The sequence below is a fragment of the Triturus cristatus genome, chromosome 12 (genome assembly GCF_964204655.1).
Source record: "Triturus cristatus chromosome 12, aTriCri1.1, whole genome shotgun sequence".
In the NCBI taxonomy this organism is placed as follows: domain Eukaryota; kingdom Metazoa; phylum Chordata; class Amphibia; order Caudata; family Salamandridae; genus Triturus; species Triturus cristatus.
The window spans coordinates 98691792-98715437 of record NC_140595.1 but is presented as its reverse complement, the minus strand read 5'-3'; the positions used below and the strand labels follow the sequence as shown (position 1 = coordinate 98715437).

The 23646-nt window shown below is 43.8% G+C and overlaps 1 long non-coding RNA gene across 1 annotated transcript; it reads right to left on the bottom strand.

The window, feature by feature from the left end:
• Positions 1–3992: 3992 nt before the first annotated feature.
• On the bottom strand, positions 3993–23296 carry LOC146772726 (uncharacterized). The gene is made up of 2 exons (XR_014972122.1): positions 23062–23296; positions 3993–4651 (listed from the first exon to the last, which is right to left on the bottom strand). It is a non-coding gene; the product is annotated as an uncharacterized LOC146772726 (long non-coding RNA).
• Between the last annotated feature and the right edge of the window lie 350 nt (positions 23297–23646).

The following is a 23646-nucleotide window of genomic DNA, read 5'->3' as shown; positions in this document are numbered from 1 at the left end:
TACTGTTGTACCTGGTTAGAACGCCTTGGTTTGTTTACCTGCTCATCATTGTAGAATCCCGAATCCGGATTATACTTTTGTGATCCTCTATTCTGCGGCAAGGGCGGTTTTGGCTCTTGACTCTGCTGTCTTACAACTTTCTGTTGTTGCTGCTGTTGATTATTCCCTTCGTTCTGCACCTGTTGATTTAAGGATTTTCCCTCATTATTCACTAATGGTGGATTGGTACACTCAGATCTCCAATGTCCCAGTTGGCCACAGTTGTGACATGGGAACTTTTTTTTAGCTTCCTCAAGATTCCCCTTTCCTTTCCCTGCATACCTAGGTCTATTCCCTGCATTATTTCCTGCATTATTCACCTGTTCCACCAACTGTGCTTCCTGTCTTTCCGCAACTTTCACTTGTGCCCACATTGCTTTCTCTTTCAGCTTTCTCTGTTTTGCTTCAATTTCATCACTGAAGTATTTTGCATGTCTCAGAATCTCATCTATTTTCTTACTCTGCCAATCCACAGTATGCTCACGAATTCTTTCACTAATCTCAGGTCTCAGGCCATATACAAATCTGTATACAAAATGACTCAAATCCTTGTCACCCAGGTGTTCATCTCCACTGAATTGTTTAAACGCCAGTATCAGCCTCTCGTAAAAAGCATGAACTGATTCTTTTGCTTCCTGATGTGTTCGATCTATTTTAACCCAGTCTGTCTCTTTTGGAGGTACTTTATTTTTCAGGTATACGATCACCTGCTCATACTTTCTCATTACTTCTGGATCTGGTGCTCCTGTTCTCTGATCTCTTGGATATTCCTCAGTAGGCCAACTTACAACTATTTTACACTCAGCCCACAAGTCTGCTGGAACAATTATATCAAACAGACTATTCAGGTCAATCCACAGCACTTTTGACAATTTCACAAACCTGTCTACCTGCCTATACCACTCGACGGGCTTTTCTCTCAATCGAGGGAAATCATTCGTAAATGATAAAATATCCTGTCTGGTCCATGGAACATGTACATATCCTCCTCCAGGTATTTCTCTCATAGGATAAGTATCCACTGGTTTCTCTTTTTCTCTCACAGGAAATGCTGAATAAGTTCTATCTCCTGATTCTTCCCTCTTCTTGTACCACCTATCCTTCCACTTCTCAACATCACCCCATTTTCGCAATAAAGCGATCATCTCTTTAATCTGTCCTGTTCTACCAGTACCATTCAAATTTTCAATATCTTTATCTGTGAAATCCATCCTGTAAGACTTCTGCAAAACTTTCACTTTATCAATGTCAACTCCATAGTCATTTGCTATTGCTCTTAACCTGTCATGTGTATTTTTAGTTCTCCAGGTGATGTTTTTACACATAAATAACAATTCACCATCATGATGATTTTTTAGAATTTCTGTAGGAACTGTCCCTGCAACAAGCTCTTCTAATTCTACACGTAACCTAGCCACATCAATTGCTTGTGAATCTTTATCCCTCTTTTGAAGAACTTTCATCCAATCATTCAAATCTTCAGCTGTTATTTCAGTAGATTTTCTCACTGGAACCACTTTCTTCTGCGGTTCTAAAATTGGCATCCCTGAACAACTAGCTTCACCAGCATCCAATCCTGAATTAGACTGTACCTCTAATCCCTCACTACATGTGTCATGTCTGGATTTTCCTGTCCTTTTTCCTGAATCTCCTGAAGGACCAGCCAAACTTGTCAATCTATTCCCAACATATGGAATCACCAAACCATTCTCACCCGTCCTCTGCTTATCAAAAACAGGCATAATCGGACCTATAGTTACGGGCACTGTAACAGCGTCTAGATTCTTTGTCAGCTCTTTGATTTTTTCAGTCAATTCCGATGTAGTTCTGGCTAATTCTCTCGTATTTTCGCCACTGCTTCTATTCTCTCTTTCCCTGAAAGGATTACCACTTCTTAACTCAGGTGTCACATTTTCTGTATCTCTTATCGGAGAAACAACTGGTGTACTCTCTTCTGGTTCTGGTCTATATGGAGGTGGTCTTTTGTAAATCATGTCATTCAAGACCTCATCCTCATATTCATTAACTCCATATCTCCTCACTTCTGCCTCAGGAACCCTTTCTGTTCCCTCTTCAACTGTTCTCATAGGATATAATCCCTCTGACATACTAGCATCTCGCCATCTCGTCATTCGATCATGATGAGTTTCACGACCATGTCTCCTCCCAAACATATACCTATAGTTTCCCCCAGACCTCTGTTTCTCTCGCTCATGTACTTCCTCTTCCCATTCCACTAAAGCCTCAAACTGTGTCGGCCTTGGTCTTGGGTCAAGACATAACATCTTTTCCCGTAAATTTTTCAACACGGCCAGATTAAATGAACCATGTTCTGGAAATGCTAAAACACCATCTTCCTTTGTATACCTAACCCAATTCTCCAACCATATACAGGTATGATACCCATATCTCGCAGCCATGAAGGATGCAGGCGTTTTCGATGGAGGTAACAATTCACCCTCTCTCGTTTTAACATCTTTATCCTTGTCGAACCAATTTCTAATCTTTCTGAACAAAGATTTTTTCTTTTTCTCTTCTTGGTAATACATTTTAACGTTTACCAAACTTTCTAATCCCTTCCGTAATACAACTGCACAATATGATTTTTCAACCAATAACAGCGCGGCTCACACCAACGCACCAATCCTAGAGCGTCTACGTCACTAGAATAGCTCTACCAATCCTTGCGCGGCTCACACCAACGCACCAATCTCAGCGCGAGCACTATTCTGATCTAATATCCAATCAGAGCGCGGTCTGTTTGACGTCAGCAGTCGCTGCAGTCGCTTCTGTCTCCTGTCTCTTGTCACTCGTCTACCCCTCCTTTACAAAATTTCTCAGTAGACTCCGTGTCAAATTTTTACAAAATCTATTAGTTACAACATATAAACATCTCCATTGTCTGCTTCGCTAACCACATAATAGTAAAGAAAATCTATTTCACAAGAATCCCGTTGACACAGTAGCACATCCCTCTACTCTGCCCTTCTAACATACATTCATTAATTGTTTCCTCTAGGACTTGTCCAAAGAGTCTTACAATCAACTAAATATATGAGCATTCACGCACATTCATACAAGGAAATATATAGTACATACACACAGAATCCTGCTTTTCCCGAGAACAGCGAACAATCTGCTCCACTACAGAATTATATCACACGTTAACCAAGCAGCTTACCTCTGCCCAGTTTCTCAAACAAACTCAGAGAATACCTATTACTTCTCCCGCGATAAGCTTTAACGGTGAACCTTACGGATCCCTGGGACTTAAGACCAGAGTTTCACAGATAACCTTCACTACCATACGCACTCCTTATATACCAGAAATATTTCTAATAGTAACATACGACAATGTCACTGATTCCGAACCCAGACAATGTGACGCGCAACTTCAATTGTCACACGTTTTCTTTTCCTGCATACATACAGGACTAACAATCCCGTCTTTCCCGAGAGCAGCATATACTTCCCTCTGCCCTACTACGGAACTGCTACTAGCTCCCAAGTTCCAGAAGCACTACATATAACTCAACATGACGACTCCAACATATAGTATTAGTACATATACCAACATCAATCAATAATCAATAAGCTAATGTACAAGCAATCTAATCAGATCAAGACAATCATCAATAACCATCCTCACTCTACTACCAGGAAATTGATGCAGATTGGGGTGTACAAAATCTCCCTACTTCCACGGATAGAGTAATTTCACAGTTACACGCACATACACTCATCATACACTAGGGCCCATTTCACTAACATACACTCAAATACTCTACCAGCACTGAACCTGTGGAAAGAAAACTCCTAAACACCCCACATCTACACTGAGGTCGATAAGACCTAGTTATTGTAATTGTCCTGAGTCATAATCTAAACAATCTATACAACAATAATCAAATAGAGTACTCAATAATTGACAAGAAATAATCATCAACACCGTATTTAAAATTATGATTCTTTATCTAAAATTAGTCAAAGGAAATCAATCAGAATAAATCATTTTCTCATAATTACCTATTCTAGCTAAATGTCAGAATGGGTCATCAGGACAAGTCTCTCAGTAGAAATCTCCCGAGTCACCGTCCTCACAGCATCGATCCTCACCAACGCAGGTTTGGGAAGAAGTGGCAAAGTGGCCTCAAACCCTCTCTAGGCTAACAATATTTATAAAGAAACTTGCAATATTATAGAAACATAAAATGTTCTAAACGTCCGCTGAACCGCTGAGCAGAGCGAGCAGGAAAGGATGTAGCATCGCTACATTTGGAAAATCTCCGCTCAGAAAAAATCACAAAAATAAAAAGACAGAACAGGAACTAAAAAAATGTATCTTTCGACATCCACATTTCCTCGGAACTAACATGATGACTTCAGAGTCCATTCAGTTCATTCATTATGGCTCCTTTGTCCTCCAAGGCTATTCGGATGTTTCTTGGAGACTCGCCCAGCACTGCTGCTGTCCTCACGGAAAATTTTAACCAGGCGAAGACTGTGGTCAGATGACTTCGACCATATTCAGCAAGGCCCTCTCATCACAAATCTCTCACTCGAGGCCAGGCTGCAAACGGCGGCCATTTTATTCTAGGCCAAAATAGACCATCTTAATTAAAAGAGACAAAAATAACGTTACCACAGCATAGTGATTAAACAGTGTTAACCCCACTAATACCCTTATGTGTATGTAATTATCTAGCCTTTGCAACACAGAAAAGCATTAATTCAAAAGCGTTTCGTGCTTTAAAATAAACAGCACTCAGCAACGTTTATTTAATAAAACATGCACATTTATTAAATAGCAAACGAAAGCATTCCCACGTGTCGGTTTTCTTCTCATTAGTACATGTTGGTAAGTTTAAACATTTACACAAAACAAATAATTAATAATTAATAATTAATAATTTTAATTATGACAAATAGACAAACCAGAGCTTAAAAACCCAATAGATTTTCATCAGAAAACTCTGCTCCAGCACTACGTCTTCATTTCTCCATGGTCCTCATATGTAAATACATATTTGTGCAACAAATATCTATACTTAATTCACCCCTTCTTTAACCAAAGTAGTCACACCACATGTATTATCCTTCCTTAGTAGTTGACATCTGAGTCTTAGCCTTGGCATGCAGCCTAGCGCCTGGGAGGACATCTTGTGGGCTGGCTGCAAGTCACAGAGAATCAAGTCATCATGTGCTACTTGTGACCTGAGAGTCCTCCAAACTCTAACACATCACCACAAGTGGGCGTAAAGTTTGAGTTACAAGGCCACACTTGTTTCTTTCTACTGAAGTAACCTGTAAAAAAAGGAGCAATAGTTTTTAACCTGCCACCTTCAGTATTATCTACAGGCTGTGAATACTGGATTCTTCATGTTGGTACCCAAAGTAGGCTTTGCTTTCATGGTAATGATGTAGCATTCAGGAAAAGAAGTAACAGGCCTCTTGCCTTCCCTAGATAGTTTCTTGAATATCTACAGCACAAAAAACAATTGACTTAAAAAGGAACAGCTAGAACCTGGGGAAAATATGTTTGTATGTTCATGCTGAGGAGCTGCCTACTGACCAAAAGATACAGCTCCTTATCGCTTCATGCGGTAGATGTAATATCATTTCAAAAGGGTCTCCTTCACATAGAGGCCCTCATTTATGAAAAGTGACGCATCGCTGCAAGAAAACAGCGATGCGTCACTTTTCATTGCCCCCTCCTTCCTACATCAATGATGCGTCATATTTACAGTATGACGCATCATGTCGCAAGGAGTTACAGATACGTCAGTATTTCTGACGTATCTATAGGTGCAACAATTACGCATTGTTGGAGTGTGGCACAAAAGTGACGCAACTCCAGCAATGGGTCATTACATAGATTTCATTGCGTCACTTCTACGACTTTCTTGCGTCAGAACACCCCCCCTGCATACATTATACCTGGCGTAGATATAAGTGATGCAGGGGTTTACAAAGTGACGCATCTACCTAGATGCGTCACTTTGTAAATATGACGCAACATGGCACATTTTTTACAATGCTGGTGTGTCACAAAAAGTGAGGTTACGGCACCGCAAAAGTGACGCAAGGACCCATAAATAAGCCCCAGAGTCTGTGGCATGCTTCATCATCGAGTCCTCGTCCGGTATATCTAATACGTCTGGGCGGGCTTAACCTCCCTTTTTTAGTGTTAAAGTTAAGAGATCTTCACCACTTCGTTAAAACTGCCTAAAGATACATATATGTATGGAATCTACATTGGACTTTATGAAGAGAAACTAAACATGACTTCCTCTCTTTTGTGCATAGCCAATCAAACACTTTCGTAGGCCAAAAATCGTAATCGGATGAACAGATAGGCAATTAGCATGAGCATATTGGCTGCAACTCTCTTGTACTCAAAACAAGATTTATAAAGCAGCCCTGTAAATAACTGCTGCTAGCATCTATTTATGAATAAAGCACAGCACACTTGGCCATTAGTTATATAAACACATGTTCCTGTGCAGTTGCTTCTGTTGTTGAGTCGGGTGTAGGTAATAGCGGTTTTCAAAGGCGAATATATGTATGTGATTGTAGTAACAGCAACTAGTTAGGTTTATTAAGGTGCTTAAATATAAAGTATTAGTGTGTGGTCTGTGAAGACAGGTGATTTTAGTTGAATATATATGGTAGTTATTAGGGCCACAGGGGTTTACACATGCAAACTATTTAGCCACTTCCCCCACCACCTCCTTCTTTGTCCCTTGTTCCTTCAATCATCTGTCTCACCCTGGTATTGGGAACAACTAATAACTGATGTAGAGGCTGCGGAAAAGTAGGAGTTCCCTCATGCCAGGTGGATGAAGACATGGTCGAAAGAGTGGAGCTATTTGATGAGAAGTCAGTGTACCATCCGCAGTATGAAAGGTATTCAGACAGATCAGCACTTTTCACAAAAGAAAGGACACAAAACTACAGCTAAATACATCAATACGACAGAACCAACTCAATAAACCAACACCATGCATGAGCAGCACTAAACCTACACAAGACAAATTAACGCATGCACCACTGATACTGCCGCTCGAACTCAATCCACCGACACTACAAAACACAACAGATGCACTCATGCTCAAACAACACAGACCCAAAGACTCAATAGACTGCATATTGTCACTCTCCAAAATCACCAAACATAATCAGAATGCTTCACCTACAACACTATGACTTATGTCCAATGACATGCCACGGGTAGCATCAGCAGAAACTTAGCATACATTGAAAACAGCCTAGAAGTTTAGTAGGGTGTTACCATGCAACTCAGTCTCTTTAAATGGAACCTGCATGTCATTTAGTGGTCAACCGAACTAGAAGCGACTAGCCTTGGCTTCTTGTTGCGACCTCTGATGCCGTTCTTGCTACCTCTGGCTCAGAGATCGTAGGACTGCTCTACAAATAAAAGGAAAACTGTTTTTTGAAAGATCCCTTTTTACTTTCTATGGTTCCCACGCCAAGGCTCTCAACTAGCCCCTCAGAAGCCTTTTGGTTTGCTGCGGACTAGATAGAGAAGTGGTAGATGGAGAAAAAGCAAAATCAAAGACTGCTAGGCACCGAGCTCAGAAATAAAAATGGCCACATCTCACCCATACTGAGAGACCAGCACTGGCTAACCCTGGAAATCATATTAAACCAAGGGGAGGTGCCTGCCGCACTTCATTTAAAGACCACCCCATTCTTAACTAATCTGTTCACCACCCCAGGAGGCCAACAGGTACTGTGAACAGTGTCGGCTCCATTGCTAAGGCGGAGGAGCGTTGCCCTACTGCTGCTGTGCAGCAGCAAAGGAAAGGAAAAATAAAATGAAAATAACGCAATGTTATTGTAATTTTATTCTTCCCTTCTGCGGCAGCATGAGGGCGAGGCTGCTCTGCTGACAGAGCAGGGGAGGAGTGGTGGGCACTCTAAAGTGCACATGATGCTTTGACCGGCCCTCTCGGGCCAGCCAAACAATCATGCGCACTTTAGCATGTTCTCCATGCAGGCTGCAGTACAGCCTGCATGGAGAACATGCCCAGGCCCCAAGTCTCCGTCTGAACGCCGTACCATGGGACTCAGACTAAACAGAACGCTGCATTGCAGCGTTGTGATATGCTCAGGATAGCTTGTCTACTTCCTGTTCGGCGGTGGAGAAACGACGTGGGACAGAGCGGCGAGGAGGTAATTGAATTTTCCATTTTTTAACAATTATACCTCCTAACCCCATGCCTCACCACCCCAGAACTGTGCTGGCCGCCAATGACCGTGAAGCAGAAACTCACTGTACCTGGAAAACCTGAAGCTTCACTGTACCAAGCACGAAACTTGAGTCACAGGGGCGGCTTAATCTTTTTGGAACTCTCTCTCTACTGACTAGAAAATGCAAGAATGTTTACAATGTCAAATAAAGAATTGAATCAGCAAGCAGTTGCTGACTTCCTGGAGTACCTCCAACAGATTGGTGGCGTTGCTCTATTAACTTAAACCTTGTGATTTACTCCATGTCTGCTGTTTGACTTTGGCCCGGATTACGAGTAGCACATACTAGCTGAATGGGAGCTCCACCCCCCTAATTACTGGTATGCAGTGGCATAATGAAATGTGAGGGAGGGGACCCACTGCAAAGTACATGGAGGGCCCCAGGCCGAGTCAAGGGCTCTCAGGCCTGGGACCTACTGCCCATGCACAGTGCCAGAGGGGGGCCCCTGGAGCTTGAGGGCCCCACACACTGGGGGGCTGCGGGTGCTAATGTTACGCCACTGCTGGTAAGGTGCAGTAACACCTGCCAGTACTGTGCACAAGAAATGGGCAGTGGCGGCTGGCAGGGAACAGTGGTGGTAGGCGGGGGGAGAAAAAGCATTTTTTTAAAAAGAAGACTTACTTTTTGGTCCCATCTGATGCTGCCGTCTCTACTCAGCTTCTGGAAACAGGAAGCCCCCAGGATCCCTCCCCAAAGCCAATCACAACGCTGCAATGCAGGGTTGTGATTGGTCTGAGTGCCGTGGTTCGGCGCTCAGACGGGGAATGGGAGGCTAGGCATGTTCCCCATCAGGATGTGTAATGCAGCCTGGTGGGGAACATGCAAAGTGCGCATACGATTTGGCCTGCCCGAGGCGCCCGACCAAGCAGTAATGAGCACTTGCAGTGTGCAAACCACTCCTACCCCTATGCCAACAGCCCCGCCCTGCCCTAACTCAGCCCGTTGTGAAAAATAAAATGATAATAACAGTTATTATCATTTTATTTTTCCTTTCTCCTGTTCTAGCAGTAGGGCGACGTTCCTCCGCCTTAGCGGAGGAGCCGCCACTGGAAATGGGGACCAACTGCCTAGGCCTGGTTTTACAGGCTGTAAAATCATACAGTCTTCCAAATACTGTGGGATTTATCGCTCCCACTTTCCAGCACTGTGAGGGAAATGGGAGCAGGGTCTTCAGTTTGGGACACAGGTGGAGGTTGTGAGGGGAGCTTGGGAAAGGAAGGGGGAGACGTTTTCTAGTAGGAGGTTGAGTGGGGCCAGGGAAAAAGTCCTTGGTGCTATAGTGGGTAAAAGCTGAAGGAATCTTACCAGCTTTATGCAGGGTTCAAGTCGGGGGTACACGTGGGTACAAGGCATCCACCCACTCTTTTCACAGGGTAGATACCGTCCACCCTGCCAAGAAGTTGGGCCCCACTGAAAAATATGCTGAATTCGCCCGGCTGTAATTTGCAAACACCGGGACACATTCAGCAGCGCCTGCACGTTGTTGTCTGCTTTCGTTCCGCAACAACGTGCAGGTGGGGAGGGGGCTTTCTTATTTCAGACTCCTGCTGGACCCATAACAAAGGCCGAATCTGAGGGGTCATCCTGTCTCCTTTTAATGGAGTCTCCTGACTGGGAGCAGTCAGGAGCCTAAGACCTAGAAGCATGTGCAGCAGTGGGGAAACAAAGGCTCACACCTTGTTAGCACTTCACACATACTTAAGATGGCAGCTTTTCAGTTTGTTCAGTCCCTGTTTACGAGATATGCATGCACTGTAAGAATGTCAGATGTGTTGGTCTTTCCCAGTATTTACACAAAATAAATAGCATTGATATAATGCTTACTACCCTTGAGAAGGTGTTGTAATAATTTAAATATCACTATTTTTTCTTGTAAAGCACTATGGGTGGAGAAAGATTACGCTGACAAAAGGCAACATTGTTTTATGTGTAGCTTACAAAAGTGCGAATCTTCAGTAGGGTTTCCCTGTATACTGAAAATGTGCTCCAATGTACTCATGATAGACATGTTTAACATATATGTGAGGGCTTAAGATTTGATGTCACTTCTGATGCCACTTCCTGTGATGTCACACGCCGTGATGTCACGTACCGTGATGTCACTTGTATACTGATTAACTAGGTTAGTCCCCCAACTTCTTTTTTTAGGACTTGTGCCCTGGCTTTATGTTTCACGCCACTAAAATTTGGTCTCATGTTCCTGCACCCGCAGAAACCAGGTGTAAAAATACCTGGCCATTCGTGATCTGCTGCAGTGGAATCCTGAGCTGCCCAATTCACACTGAGGGCCATTGTGTACAGAAGTTGAGAAACACTTCATAACCCCATCCCACGCCGAGGACTCCTACGCAGAACTGGTTTCACTTTTAGTACTGCAGAAGATTACACAGAATAAAAGTGAAAATGATTCAGTGCGAAAGCGACCTTCTCGGAATACTGACGACATTCTTTTGTGGGAAAAATAAAACCATCTGCAGAAAAAAAACCTTCAGGCGGGAAAGAGGCCAATATTTTGAAAACACAATTTGTGAGAAATCCTTTGGAGAAATCACCCAGCCCTGACCCACCATCCTCCCCATAAAATGGTAACTAATCCTGTCAAGCACTATCAAGTGTGAGGCCTTAATTTTCTTCTTCCAACCAATGGATGATCAGATTTTGAAAACTAAAACTGGTAAATTCCACAAATATAGAGGTAAGACTAGAATGTTGCATTCACAGAGAGGCACAGAATGATTAAATTGACAGAGCTCCCCAACATAGAAATCACAACGAGGCACTAAAAGGGAATTAAATGAAACTTTTATAGTAAGGTCTGTGTTAACTAAATTGCCTTCTGCTTGGGACAGAGACTTATTCTACACTACTTAATCTGTACTATAATATATAATACGTACATTGTAAAACTTTATTTAGGTCAATATGACCATAAAAGCATTTAAAACAGGATATAACCTTTCATTTATATTAAAACAAGTAAAAAATATACAAGCATCATGTGGCATTGTATGCTAAATACATAATGTGGCCTGCGGAAATCTATATTGCAATCAATCCTGAAATCACGATCAGCAATTAATTGCGTGTGCAGTGCATAAGTACAATTTACAGTACCAGGCTATTTTTACGCTCTTGCTCTATCTCTCAGATCGACTATTCAAACGAAAATATGTGTGTTTGTATAAAGTGCTTGTATTAGTCAAATAAGGGGATTATTAGCATCATAACTGGTTACATTAAAGTGCTTGTGCAATATATAATAAGCAATTTACAATGCCTTATTTAATTGATGAAAAGTTAATATATTAAAAATTTACTTCAATCAAGGAAAAGACAAAAAACATTGTTGTAGACCCTTAGACATCAATTCTACTTCTTAATAATCCTGCTCGCCGAAGTAATGTACACCATGGTACTAATACATTATTAAAATAATACTAAAATACACATACAATTCATATAAAATTCCTTCAATTAAAAAAGGATGTACACAGATTTAATTGCCATCTTTGGGGGTCGTTTTTAGGAAAACTCTACGGGTACACCACATGGAAAATAAGAAGCTTGCCACCGAGAAAGATATGGGGAGACTAGCATCATATTCCAGTAACCAGAAAGCCTCTGAACATTGTCTAGTTCCCAAATTTCTGCATATCTGGACCAGCCATCGTTTTCTTGCTTTCTTATAGCCAGTACAGAAAAAGAACACGTGGTATTCAGATTCTTCTGCGCCATTGCAGGCCGGGCAACCCAATGTTTGTAGGCCCGCCCATTTATTCGTAAGAGCACACAGTGACAATACCCTATGCCTAAATTGTAAATAGAGCTTCTTTGCGGTAGCCGGCTTGATGTCATTAAGTGCCGGCTCTAATATGTACTGCTCTTTAATTTCCATGAAGGCTACAGTACGTTTTCCCGTTAAGTGGTTCCCCTGTAGCTGGGCCAGTTTATACTCCCAGTAGCAAACATTTAGCTCTTTCCTTGGGACTGTGGGACATGTCATTTCAGGATTATCCCATAGATTACCCAGCCCATAACTGTGAGGGTGTTCCTAACATAGGTAAGCCATGGTAGTCTCCTCGCCCCAGGTAGATTCATCACCTCTCTTAGTTCTTCTCTGTACTCAAGCAATTCTGGAGTAACCCACAAACGTCTCCAGTATAAAAGGGGTCTCAGAGAAGCTTCTTCCTCAATTGACCTGACTCTCAGATCTAATCGTAGCGGTATGAGTGGGGTACTATGAGGGAGACCAAACAATTGTCTAACAAAGGAGTTTTCCGTTTGTGTTAGGCTATCAATGCAACAGTGGCCCCACATTTCAGTTCCATAAAGAGCAGCACTTGTAGCTTGAACCTTATATATTTCTACTACTGGGCCCACTGGTTTATGGCAAGAATTTCGGAACACCTTGGACAGACCCCCTGTTGTTTGCACTAACTTCAGGCTGTTTTTCTTTATTTGTGCCCCCCAGTCAATTTTTCAGTGATTGTGATGCCAAGATAATCAAAGACAGATACCCTCTCTAGGGGTCTACCGTCTAAACATGGGTTCGATCGGGTACTTTTGGCTGAGTTAAATACAATGAATTTTGTTTTTTTGCAGTTTAATCTCAAGCCCCCTTTCCTTGCAGAAGGCATCAAATTTGCTTAGGACTCTCTGTATACCCATTGCAGATTTTGATAGTAGCAAAGTATTGTCAGCAAACATCATGGCCGGGATATTACGTGCTGCCAGCTTGGGTGCATCTAAATCCTTCTCAGTATTTAAAAATTCAACTAACCCGTTTATAAAAAGACAAAAAAGGGTCAGGGCAAGAACGCAACCCTGGCGTACTCCTCTATCTACAGGGATGGGTGTGGTGAGTTCCCCGTGCTCGCCAAATCTTATTTGCGCATAATTTCCTTTGTGTAGCCGCTTTATGATTTTACACAAATATAACGGAACCCCCATCTCTAGCAGGACTGCCCACAACGTATCTCTTGGGACCAGATCGAATGCAGATTTCAGATCTACAAAAATTAGATAGAGGCTGTCGCCCTCTATACATACGGTCTTCCAGTGTAATAATTGTAGCCTAAAGATCTGGTCCAATGTGGACATTTTTTCTCTAAACCCAGCTTGGAGCGGCTAAGAACTGTATGCTCCTCCATCCAGCTCTGCAGGCGGTATAACAGCACACGTGCAATTTTTTTTGACTAATGTCAATAAGGCTTATGGGCCTATAATTTGTGGGCAACATAGAGGATCCCTTTTTATAAATTGGTATTAATTCAGCCCCGGCCCAACTAGTAGGGATTGCCATGCCTTGCATGACGACGTTAAATAAAATCCAGAAATATGTAGCCCAAATAGTCAGTTCACTACGGAACATATCCACGGGGATCTTGTCTAACCCTGGTGCCTTACCGGGAGCAATTGTGCTTAGAGCACCGGTTACCTCTGTGAGAGTTATCATCGGGGTATCATCCGCCGCTCTAGGGTTGATCATAGTTACATTAGAGCAATCGGGCTGCGGGGAGTAACATGCGTTGTTCGCTACAATGACCTCTGGCTTTGCCCTCGAGTAGAGGGACTCAAAATGGTCCTTCCACACTATTGCCAATAGTTTGGTTCTATTGCTAGCTTTCCTTCGGAGCTACCCGTGTTTACCACATTCCAGAATATCTTCATGTCGAGGGTGCCTAGGGACCTTCTAAGAGTTTCCCACTTGTCACTCTCCCACCCTTTTTTTGCCTCCACAATAGTAGTCCGATAGGAAAGAAAAAATCAACCTTAGTGGCCGTTAACCTGGTATGATTTAGGGCGACCTTCAGTAATTTAATTTGGGTACTGTCATCCGAGATGGATTTAATAGAATCCATTAGAATCGGAATAACAGTTTGGTACAGGGCGCTTAACTTTTCTTGAGATTGACTTAGTTCCACACATCAGACTCTCTTCCTACAATTAGTAAGAGTCAATCTGCCATCAGCTGGTGTAGCCAAATCTGTGGTACTCTCAGGGTTTGATGTAAGCAATTCTAAAACTAGAGCATTGTGGTAACTATTGTGGCGCTGCACAATCTTAGAGTCTACTACCCTGTGCCATGATGTTATACTAATAACCAAAATATAATCAATTAAGGAGCCTTGGCCAATTCTATTAAAAGTGTGCTTACCAGGGGTATCAGACTTAGTTCTGCCGTTACATTCCCTCAATGAGTATTTTAATACAAGAGAATTCATCTGGAGTACCAGAGGGGTCCAGACTCTTTCTAACGGACAAGTTGTTTCTGGTACAGCCCAATGTAAATCTTCTTCGCACGTGTTATCCCTATTCATACCATCTAGGGGCTCGTAATGGTAATTGAAGTCCCCACCTACAATCAACAGGTAGTTATCAGGGATCGTAGCAAGGAATGTCGTTAGCTCATCGAGAGTCTTTGACTCTTGACTACGGCTAACTGGTCTCGAGTAGACATTTATTAGAGCAACTGTAATCCTTAAAGGAAAGTTAAGGAGGACACACAGAATGTCATTTGAAGATGTTTCTAGCTGTGTAGATGTGCAGCCCAAATGAGTCCCCACCCAGATGCACAGCTCCCCTGACGACCTCCCCTTTCCCCCTGATGACGCTGCTATGGTATATGTGGCATAGCCTAGTTTGGGGATGTCCCCCCTAGCCCATGTTTCTTGAAACATACAGATTTCATATTGCTCAATAAAGCTCCCCAATCAGGATTATCCATCTTGGGAGCAAGGCCGGCTACGTTCCAAGATATAACTTGCTAGATCCGGACGACTATCTTTGGCCGCAAGTTCTGGGGACGGTGGGTGAAAATCCCACCAGTACACAAGCCTAACTTCTGGGAAGTCTCGCTATTGAAAATACGGGATTGGCTGTTAGTTTTAACCCCTTTGGATTCTGCCTTGTTACCCTTTACTGTCCCTTTCGACCTTCCACTGGTCTCACCCTCTTCTAGTGTCATATGCTGGTCTACGGTCTCCCATGCTTGGACAATATTCCCCTCTATCTCTTCCAGGCGATTATACTCCTTCAACCCATACCACTTAGGTTTGAGTCAATCCAATCCTTCAAGGACACCAAATCTATTGGTTGTGGGGATACTGAAGAGTGGTTGCCTAGACTGTTGGAATTCCAAATTGTCAATTTGGTAATTTTGTTTTAGAGGCCTCCCCTCCCATCCATCCCTGCAATGTTGTGCTCTCTCTGGGGGATAAAAATAACCTAGCGGAAGGGCTCTTATGGTCCCTTCCTGTCTCCAGTCATCCCTACTTAGGACTGCTCGGACGACTGATGGGTTTCTAAAGTTTATCACTACACAGTCTCCCTGCAATACCTTAGGTCTCCAACCCACCCAGCCAACACTACGGTTCGTTAGGATTTCTCCTGCATCCTCATAGTGAAATTGCTTGTTGTTAGCCAACCAGAACATGCATTTATTTTTTAGATCCTGGTGTGATTCCTATTGCCCCCTCCCAAGCTCGGGGATATGTGACAAAACAGCAACGTAAGGAGGTGAGGCTGGTGGTAAATTAATACACGGTGGAGGATGATTTTCTTTAAGAGTCTCAGTATTTTTTATGGGTCCTACCCCCTCCCGCTGTCGACTTTCTTACCGTAGACCACTGCTATGTGGATGAACAGGTGCTGATTTTCCCTCCTAGGGCTTGCAATACACTGTCTTACTTGGTCATTAGTGGTAGTGGGAGGAGGGCCACTCTGACGTGAGGTAGGGGCAGCCTTGCTGATACTAGATACAGCCTGTGTTACTTGGCCACTACCAATCCCTTCTCTTCTGTTTGTGACCCCTGCCCTGGCCTGTAGCAGCATGGTCAGGGTATCAACCCTTTCTACCAGAAATTTGAGTTTGTCCTTTACAATAGCCCCTACTTGAAATTGTAAGTCCGCCACTAAATTTGTGACCCATGCAGGTTGTTCCTTGCCCCTTTCAGTACTACTGGTCAAATATCCTTCCCCGCTATCATTATCATCCGTGATTTCTTCTGCTGCCTTCTTTTTCACCCCTGTTCTCACTGGTGCTTTAGGATTTCCTCTCTTCACTTGACGCGTGGGTACTACCTCCGTATGTAGTTCAACATTGGGCATCACGTCGACAGTTATCTGGGCCCTGGGAGTGTTACTGAACAAGGGACCAGAGGTTTGTGATGTGTCCGAATCTATCAAAGGAAGGTCCAAATTTGGAGTGAGTGATAGCCGTCTCTCAGTCCGTTCTATTTCTGTTGCCACCACTCCTATTGCTCTCTCCAACATCCTGTCAATGGAGGTGGGTTGGGCTTTAGTTTTTGGTTTCGGGAGAGCTGTTTGTTTCTTATCAGCACAGATTCGCTTGCCCATTTATCTACTTGTTTTCAACTTGCTTTATTGATATAGATGCTGTGGGATCACCGCTTGTGTTCTAGAATACCAGTAGGGCACCTGCTCTTGTCTAGGCCATGTACCAAGTTGTCCCAGATGTAATTCAAGTACAAGCAAGTAAAACAGGAAAGTCCGCCGGTACAGTGAAAATATGGAGGGTTAATGGTGCACTGACCTTGAGCCAAGTAATGTCCAGGAACCAAGTCTGCTTGCTTCTTTGGCGAAAACCAAGGGGGGTGGCCCAGCCTCAAATGGCTGCGGACGGGCGCAGATGGGCCCGCCCTTGGCCTGGGCTTCGCCCGGGCACAGCACGGGCTCGCCCGCGCTCCTCCCGCACTGCGTGAGCCCCTGAAGGATTTTAAAGGCGCCTCCTGGCACACAAGCAACGCTGACGGCTGCGGGACGGCGCTGGAAGCCGCAGGGTACACTGGGGAGTGTGGTCCTACACTCCCCCAGCTACCGGTCCGTACTCCGCCTCCGGTCTTTGACGCCTGCAAGGGGTAAAACAAACAGACAAAGGGCGTACCTTTCTTGGTCTTGAGTCGACCCTCTCTGAAAACCAGGACATGTGCTAGATTTACTTACATTTGCTGAGACAGATGTTGAAAAATCAAGACTGTCCTGGCATATCCGAGATGCCCGATGACACTATTCTCAAGGGCATATGAAAGTTTCATCATAAAGCATTCTAAATACAGATAGACTATGGTTGTTTTCGCCACGTTTTTCCCAAAATGTTTCCTCCAGTGACTCGTTCTTCAACTTAATTTATTTATTTTTTATTTTTTGAGATTTCAGTGTATTATGGTTCACAGTATATTAGTCTAACAACAGCAAACAGGCAGCAGTCACACCCATAAAGTGGGTAATGGAAACAGGTAATGAGAATAAATAAGGTCAAGTGGTAGACCATAACCGTCCGAGTGACAGGGATGTTCCGGCCAGGTAGTATTACAAATAAAATATATTTGGTCATGGAAGTTGAAAATCCAAACAGAAATAAAGTCAATTTAACCCCAAATATAACATACATAAAGCCCTCCCTCCCTAACTCTCTCTAAGCTTCCATTAAGACAATTGGCATTTAGCAGTTACTAAGAATTTATTTTCTGCCAACCCACTGACGCATGTTCCCAACGTACAATGAGCGTGTCGGTCCCCCACCGTGTCCCCGGTCACTGTTACAATTAAGGCATCTCTCTGTCTCTCTCTGTAACTCCTATGGGCTTGATCTCTGTAATGGATTGGTCCTCTTCCTCTGGATTCAAGAGCGCCTGGATCATGACAGCTCAGGAGAGCAGAGTATCCGCCACCTTAGCATCTCTACGTCTTCTTATATGGGACTCGTCTGCTGCCGCCCACTCTAATAAGTCTCTCAGCCAAGCTTCTCTTGCAGGGGATTTCACTGCCAACCAGCTTATAGCCATGCGCTTCTTAGAGGCCTAGCATTGTGAATCCTCTACTCAGTTGCAATCTAGGGTTGTGAGGTACAAGTCCCAATAAGCATTGATTTATTGTGCACGGCATTTTCCATCCTGTTGCACGGTGGAGTTGTGGCAACACCTCCAACCAATATGACGTGATGAAGGGGCATTCCATATTATATGTAAGAAATCTACAGTCGCTGTACCACAACGAGGACATCTATGGTTTCTATTGGAATAGATGGCACATAGTGTCTTAGGGGAGAGATAAGCCATGTGTATTATGTTGTATTGTATTTGTTTAAACCAAGCGCAGGCTGAGACCTTACGGATCCCCTCTTGAATTATTAGTCAGTCGATAGAGATAATGGGCTCATCGCTGAGATCCTGCCAAGTCTCCTCTATACGGAGCGGCATCAGTTGTCTGTACGAATCGCTCCGTAAATGTACTAATGGGGGCCGACTCACAGAATTAACTTAAGACAAAATCCTAAACTTACTACTTTTGGTATTCACAGAAGTTAGGATTTTGTCTTACGTTTGTCTTAAGACAAACTTAAGACAGACTTAAGACAGACTTAAGACAGACTTAAGACGAACTTAAGACAAACTGAAGACAGACTTAAGACAGACTTAAGACAGACTTAAGACAAAATCCTAACTTAAGTCTGTCTTAAGTCTGTCTTAAGCTTGTCTTAAGTTTGTCTTAAGTCTGTCTTAAGTCTATCTTAAGTCTGTCTTAAGTCTGTCTTAAGTTTGTCTTAAGACAAACTTAAGACAACATCCTAACTTCTGTGAATACCAAAAGTAGTACGTTTAGGATTTTGTCTTAAGTTAGTTCTGTGAATCGGGCCCTAGGAGTTTACGCCCACCTGCCATGGACAATAGGGTCACCAGTGTTTGTGGGTGGGGCAGGGACCTCAGGGAAAGACGAACATAACTGATGGGCCGTGGCTGCTATTTTGGCATACTGGAGGAATTGGCCACCCCCTAGTCCGAACGTCTCAATGGCTTTCTGTAGTATAATAAAACGTCCATTCGAGTAGAGTCCTATCGACATCACGCTGGCCATTTGTGCAAAGGGACAAACTATCCAGATATCTAAATCAGTCGTTCTTTGACTTATTACGTGTTTTAGGGGAGAGGTCTGTCTCTTCCTGTAAAAAGATCAGTTTGCTTTCAAACAGGCATGAGCAGAATTTAATGTTGCATTTCCTGATATGGATTTTCGGGAACTGTATTTTTCTTCCAAATACCGGCTAAAATAGTGGAAAACATCTACCGAATCTTAAAAAGAATAAGTATCTGGTTATCAGTGTGAAAAACAACGATTTGCTTTTTTATATGTTCCAAGACATTTTCTACAGTTTTGCATCATTCAGACTCAATGTTCAACATTACAGTTGTGTGGCCATTGATAGAAGCACTTTTACACTGATTTCAGGTGGTCTTTGAAAGGAATATGACACTTTACAATACAAGCGTTACAACGCTTGTCATTACAACGGATTTTTTACATAGCAAAATCCATTACAACGCATGTCGTTACAACGCATGTCATTACAACGCATAATCCATTACAACGCAATTACTATTCTAAGTCTGCAGGGGCGTTACTTTGGGGAATAAGTTGTAATGGATTATGCGATGTAATGACATGCGTTGTAATGGATTTTGCGTTGTAAAACATTTGTTGTAATGACATGCGTTGTAACACGTGCTGTGTAAACGATGTTTCCCCTTTAAAAGTGGTGCAGCCTGGTAGGTGCCACAAATCCAAGCTAACTAGCTAGCGAAGCAAGCGAGGGCTCTGGGAGATGGGTGTTGGTGGTTCTCTCCTCAAGAAAATAGTGAAAAAGATGGGTTATATAGTGCATTTTAAACCATCATTTTCAGTTAAATGTGCTTAAAAGTCATATATGATTAGGTTACTCATTAAATAATCAAAACTTTTATGGTACGTCAGGCCAATGAAGCCAGACCTTTCCCAGGTATTGACACCATTTTTCCTAAAAAGTGCAATTGTTACCCCCTGAATATGTCAGTAACTACCACCATTATGCCACGGCCAGTGTTTTGTCTTTAGAGCCCCTCAAATGCCATTTGGCCCCACCTTATGCAAAGAATGACATGCAATTATGCCAGTGCCAGAATTTTGCTATAACTGATGTCCATATGTCGACATGAACCATATGTCAAAAGTTATCCCAAATATATCAAGGACAGCATTTTGTTGCAGTTGCCTAAATCCCCCTCCCCCATATGCTATGGTTGTCCGCCATTTTGTCATGAATTATCTCCTGTTTGCTAGCGCAATCATTTTGCCTCAGGTGTTCTATATGCCAAGAATTACCCCTACTATGCCAGCACTAGCATTTAGCCATAGATGCCATTTCTGCCAAGAATGATCTCCAATATGCCAGCATTGGCATTTTGCCCTGTGTACGCTTTATGCCATTAATTATTTCTTGGATTCCAGCACCGGCATGTTGCCAAGGATGCCACTCATGCCAAGAATTACATTCGGTATGCCAGTGGCAATCTTTTACCATGATGCCCACTTGCCAACTATTACCTATAGTATGGTAATGCAAGCATTGTGCCAAGGAAGCCCCATATAAGCATGAATTACACTAGCCTACAGTGGGCCATCACTGGCATTATGCTAGGTACTACCTATAGTATGGCTGTGCCAGCACTATGCCACATGTGCCGCATAATCTAGAATGACATATACCGCCTGGGCTAGGAACAGACTCGCAAGCATAACATAAACACACACACACTCACTCATTCTGACTTACATTCATTCACTTACACTCACTCTCATTCTCTTTTACTCCCTCACAATCATTTTTTTTCATTCATTCTTACTAACTCACACTCATTTTTACACTGAATCACACTCATTCTCAAATTTCATTACTTCGGTTATCTCGCAGTCAATCTCACTCACACTGTTTTTCACTCCCACCCACTCTTTTATTTTCACATTCATCCTCACCCAAGGTCACTCACGCTCCTACACACTCATTGTGACTCATTCATTCTCCCTCAGTGACACCCATTCTCACTCCCTCACATACACTCACATTCACCACACTCATTTTCACTCATTTAGTCTCTTACTCTCACTCACATCCTACCTCTCACTCACTGAGTCTATCTCTCTCTCTCTCAGTCTCACTCACATTTATTCATTTGCACTTACAGTTCAATCATTCAATCAATCTGGGAATTGTAAGCGCGATACTCACCCGTGAGGGTCTCAAGGCGCTGAGGGGGGGTGGGTTCCGCAGATCTGTTTAGCCGAAGAGCCAGGTCTTGAGGTTCTTCCTGAAGGTGTTCAGGGAGGGGGCACGTCTGAAGTCTGCCGGTAGCTCGTTCCAGGTCTTGGCTGCAATGTGAGAGAAGGATCTTCCGCCTGCTCTGGCTCTGTGGATGTGTGGGGTTTCGGCCAGTAAGAGGTTGGAAGATCGGAGGTTTCTTTTGGGTACATGGAAGTTGATTCGGTCGTTGAAGTATTTGGGTCCGTTGTAGTGTAGGCATTTGTTGGCGTGAGTGAGGATTTTGAAAGTGACTCTTTTCTCCACGGGGAGCCAGTGGAGACTTCGTAGGTGTTGGCTGATGTGTTCGTGTCCGGGGATGCCTAGGACGAGTCTGGCGGCGGTGTTCTGTATTGTCTGGAGTTTGCAGAGTAAGGACTTGTTGATGCCGGCGTAGAGTGTGTTTCTATAGTCCAGTCTGCTGGTGATGAGTGCGTGGGTGACTGTCTGACTTGACTCAGGGGGGATCCACTTGAAGGTCTTGCGGAGGATGCGGAGGGTGTTGAAGCAGCTGGAGGTGACTGTGTTGACCTGTTGGTTCATGGTAAGTGATGAGTCGAGTACGATGCCAAGGTTCTTGGAGTGGTCTGTGGGGGTAGGTGGGCTTCCGAGGGCGGTCGGCCACCAGGTGCTGTCCCATGCAGAAGGGGTGGTACCGAGGACGAGGACTTCTGTCTTCTCGGCGTTGAGCTTCAGGCAGCTGTTGGTCATCCAGACTGCAACGTCTTGCATTCCTTTCTGGAAGTTGAGTTTGGCAGTGGTGGGGTCTTTGGTGAGGGAGAGGATGAGCTGGGTGTCGTCAGCGTAGGATACGATGTTGAGGTCGTGTTGTCGGACGATGGCTGTGAGGGGGGCCATGTAGATGTTGAAAAGGGTGGGGCTCAGTGATGAATCGTGTGGAACTCCGCAGTTGATTTTCTTGGGGTCGAACAGGAAGAGTGGGAGTCTGATCCTTTGGCTTCTTCTGGTGAGGAATAATCGGATCCAGTCCAGGGCTGGTCCTTGTATGCCTGCGTTGTGACTAGTGTGTGGTGGGAGACGGTGTCGAAGGCCGCTGATAGGTCGAGTAGAATGAGGCCTGCAGAGTGGCCTTGGTCCAGGAGGGTGCAGATGTCGTCTGTGTCGGTGCGTAGGGCGGTCTCTGTGCTGTGGTTGCTTCGGAATCTGGACTGGGACGGGTCAAGGATGGTGTTCTCTTCAATGAATTGTGTCAGTTTCCTGTTGACTGTTTTCTCTGCAACTTTGGCTGCGAAGGGGAGGAGCGAGATGACCGACAGTTCTTGAGGTCGGTGGGGTCAGCTGTGGGCTTCTTGAGCAGGGGTCTGAATTCTGCACGCTTCCAGACATCTGGGAAGATGCCTGTTTTGAAGGTGGTGTTGATGGTGCGTTGTAGTTCGGGTGCGATGGCGGCTGCAGCTCTGTGGTAGATGTGAGGGGGGCAGGACTTAATTTAACTATCTCCCATTCTCATTCACTCTCACTCACTCACTTTTACTCTCACACACGAAGTTGCAAATATACATATGCTCATATGCACAAACTCTCTCTCAAACACCGACAAACACATTGTCACTTGCATGCATGAGCACACCAATTGAGAGATTTACTTTTTACTTACCTTCATCTGCCTACAGCCCTCTTCAGATCTTCAGAATAACCCTCATGGCAGGTACACAGCTTCCTCCGGCCTCAATCACTGAAGCTGGAAATTGAAATCTGGATCCTGTGCAATGAATACACCATGCTGAGGCGTCTTGCTTTTAACCACACCTTTTTCAGACTCTTGCCTTTTTCCCCTCACCCTCTTTCAACTCATCACAGGGTACATTAGGTAATTGAGGCTTATGTCCACTGTCCCTACTCCAATCTATGTCAAGATGGGAGAGATTGAGGGGACAGCCTGATCAACAGTTTATATACTGGACTAAATCCCAAAGCGCCCAGGATTACCTTTACAGGTGATACCGCAGGGTTTTACAAATGGGGGGCGGGCACGGGATACGTCAGGGATCTAAGGTCAGGGCTGGGAGCTCTCCCGCCCTGTAAAATCTGTCTGATGATTAACGCAGGCACTTCTATCTAGCCATTAGTCTGTGTCATGAATTAGACTTCCCAGCCTCAGGCTGCTGCTCGAACCTCATTCACAGTGAGGCTCTGCATTATTATATGAAAAGTAATAGTTTACCATTTGCTATTAGTAAAG